Here is a 3,929-nt window from a genome sequence, read left to right as displayed (position 1 = left end):
CTTTCAGTCGCTTGGGATCGCTCACCGTTTAGCATGTCCACATACACATCAGCAGAATGGTTCAGTTGAACGTAAGCATCGTCACATTGTTGAAGCTAGTCTTACTCTTTTGGCCCAAGCATTTGTTCCATTTCGGTTTTGGAGTGATGCTTTCACCACTGCATGCTTTCTCATAAACCGTACCCCCACTTGTGTTTTGAACATGAAGACTCCCATTGAGGTTCTCCTTAATGAACAACCTGATTACACCTTCTTCAAGGTTTTTGGGTGTGCTTGCTGGCCGCATCTCCGTCCATATAACAAGCGCAAGCTTGAGTTTCGCTCCAAGAAGTGTGTCTTTCTTGGTTATAGTTCTCTTCATAAAGGTTACAAATGTCTTCATGTTCCCACCAATCGTGTCTATATATCTCGGGACGTCGTGTTTGATGAGCATGTGTAACACCCACGATGCGGCTATATCTCCCACGTGTCGGAGCACGACTTAGAGGCATAACCACATTGTAGGCAATGTCGCAAGAGGGGTAATCTTTACACATCTCATGTACTGAATAAGAAAGAGGTACAGAGTTGGCTTACAATCGCCACTTCACACAATACATAAATACAGCATTACATCATCTAGATACAATCAAGGTCCGACTACGGAACCAAATAAAGAAAGACAACCCCTAATGCAAAAGATCCCCGATCGCCCCGACTGGGCTCCACTACTGATCAACTGGAACCGAAACAACGCAATGAACAAGATCTTCATCGAGCTCCTCCTTGAGCTTGGTTGCGTCACCTGCACGATTTCATCGGCACCTGCAACTGGTTTTGGAGTATCTGTGAGTCACGGGGACTCAGCAATCTCACACCCTCGCGATCAAGACTATTTAAGCTTATAGGTAGGGAAAAGGTATGAGATGGAGCTGCAGCAAGCACTAGCATATATGGTGGCTAACTTACGCAAAAGAGAGCGAGAAGAGAAGGCAAAGCACGGTCGTGAACTAGAAGTGATCCTGAAACTACTTACGTTCCAGCATGACTCCAACACCGTGTTCACTTCCCGGACTCCACCGGAAAGAGACCATCATGCCTACACACGCGGTTGATGCATTTTAATTAAGTTAAGTGTCAAGTTCTCTACAACCGGACATTAACAAATTCCCATCTGCCCATAACCGCGGGCACGACTTTCAAAAGTTCAAAACCCTGCAGGGGTGTCCCAACTTAGCCCATCACAAGCTCTCACAGTCAACGAAGGATATTCCTTCTAGCGGGAAGACCCGATCAGTCTCGGAATCCCGGTTACAAGACATTTCGACAATGGTAAAACAAGACCAGCAAAGCCACCCGATGTGCCGACAAATCCCGATAGGAGTCACATGTATCTCGTTCTCGTGGCAACACAAGATGAGACTAGCTACGAGTAAAACCAACCCTCAAGTTTCCCCGAGGTGGCCTCACAGGCTGCTCGGTTCGAACCAACACTCAGAGGAGCACTGGCCCGGGGGGGGGGGGGGTTAAAATAAGATGACCCTTGAGTCTACAGAATCCAAGGGAAGGTATATGGTGGTAGGTAGGCAAATGGTAAAACCAAGGTCGGGCCTTGCTGGAGGAGTTTCATTCAAAGCGAACTGTCAAGGGGTTCCCATAACACCCAACCGCGTAAGGAACGCAAAATCAAGGAACATAACACCGGTATGATGGAAACTAGGGCGGCAAGAGTGGAACAAAACACCAGGCATAAGGCCGAGCCTTCCACCCTTTACCAAGTATATAGGTGCATTAAAGTAAACAAGATATATTGTGATATCCCAACAATAACCATGTTCCAACATGGAACAAACTCCATCTTCACCTGCAACTAGCAACGCTATAAGAGGGGATGAGCAAAGCAGTAACATAGCCAAACAATGGTTTGCTAGGACAAGGTGGGTTAGAGGCTTGACATGGCAATATGGGAGGCATGATAAGCAAGTGGTGGGTATCGTAGCATAGACATAGCAAAAGAGCGAGTATCTAGCAAGCAAAGATAGAAGTGATTTCGAGGGTATGGGCATCTTGCCTGAGATCCCGCAAGGAAGAAGAATGAGTCCATGAAGAAGACAAACAGACGTAGTCGAACGGATCCTCACAACTCCGGAACGAAACCGAAGCTAACGCGAGAAGCAACCCGGAAAGAAGCAAACAACATAGTAAACAACCAACAGATAAACATGGCATGATGCACAATCAAGTATGATGCATGTCCGGTTTAATGAGGGATGGCATGGCAAAGTGCACACGCAATGCTACAAATTAAGTGGAGCTCTATATGCAACGAGTTGCATATTGACAAAACACCACACCAATTATTTAGTTCTCTCTCGTTTATGTACCCAACAAAATTAAATGTTATCAAACATGGCAAGGGGTGAAGCATAACAAAACTACCTATTTGGGCAAGTTTAAATGAGGTCGGAAACAACGAACAACAAGTCCGGAAACTCCTCATGTGCATAATAATGAATTAGGTACCGTTCTGCCCTAAACACAATTTTATGATTGTTAAACATGCAAAGTGATGCCACCATGTTAAACTAGGCGTTTTTCTACCCCATTTACATATAAAGTTTGTTAGGTTTGGAGCTACGGTTATTAAGTTATGAAATAAATCATTTTAGCATGTCATAAGAGCAAATTTAAACAAACAGCATTTTAAACATTTTAAACATGGATGAAAGTGGCATATTATGAAACTAGACACAATTTTAAGCATTTTTCATATATAAATTGTTTTAATCCGATGCACGGTTGTGGAGATATTAAATGCATGAAGTTAGAGGGTTTTTTTGCAAAACTGTAAAGCCTTGGAAAAAGACAAATCGCAGAAGAGAAAAAAACCCAGAGATGGGCCGAATCGGACTGGGCTAAAAGTGCAAGGGGGGTTTGCTCACAGCGCTTCAGGGAGCTAGACCTTGGCGCCTCGGTGCTGCACCGGCCTTGCTGGAGGAAGCTCTGGGCCGGGGCGAGGCAAGAGGAGGCCCACACGCGAGCACTGCGGCATCGTGCTCGGTCAACGCGAGGCACAGGAGAGCAGGCAAACTACTCACTCTGAAGAACAGCGACATCAACAGGTAAAACATGGGACGTCCTGCAGCGGCGGCAGGGACTTGATGAGACGTCCTTGACCCGGACCTGTCGGGAACTGGCCGAAACGGGACGGAGTTGGTCGCCGGTGACGGATCCAGGCCGGATCCAGGCCGGTGCGGCGGCAAGGGCTCTTGAACGGCGGACTTGGCGACGAGGATGGCGAAGATGCAGGCAGCAGAGACGAGCGGGTCCAGGGCGGGTCGGCGAGGAGGCTTCGGAGATGGCCGGATCAGGCCAGCAGGCGCGGCGGCGCGATGCAGAATAGCGCACGAGCTCCGGCGAACGGGCAAGGCAGAGGAAGAAGGGCGGCTCAGGCCGGCCGGCGCTCCATGCGGATCCTAGCAGAGAGGCAAGCGCATGGAGAGGGAGAAGGATTAGAAAGAGAGCACGGGAGAGAAAATAAAGGGAAAAGAGGAGGAGAAAAATGAGACGACGGCCTGACGGCGTGCACCGACGAGGCGAGGAGGAGGTCGGGGTCCATCGGGAGGCTTCCATGGCGCTGGCGTGCTCCTGTGAAGAGAGCCACGAGAGGGACGAAGTGAGGGGAGAACCAGAGAGGGAAAAGAGAGGTGCAGGGAGAGAGAGAACTAGGCGGCGAGGGCTCACCTGCTGGTGATGCTTGTCGGCGGAGGGAGAAGGGGATCCGGGAGGATCCCGATGTGGGATTTGAGTGTGGCGGCGGCGGATCCGAGGAGGGAAGGTTGTCGGCTGTGGCTGGTGGTTTTGGATCGGGAGGGGATCCCAAGGAGGAGGAGATAGTGGGCTGAGGATGGGACAAGATCCCTAGTTTCTAGGGTTTGGTCTAGATTTAG

The sequence above is a fragment of the Triticum aestivum genome, chromosome 5A (assembly GCF_018294505.1).
Source record: "Triticum aestivum cultivar Chinese Spring chromosome 5A, IWGSC CS RefSeq v2.1, whole genome shotgun sequence".
Classification (NCBI taxonomy): Eukaryota; Viridiplantae; Streptophyta; class Magnoliopsida; order Poales; family Poaceae; genus Triticum; species Triticum aestivum.
Note: the sequence above shows the minus strand (reverse complement) of the source record.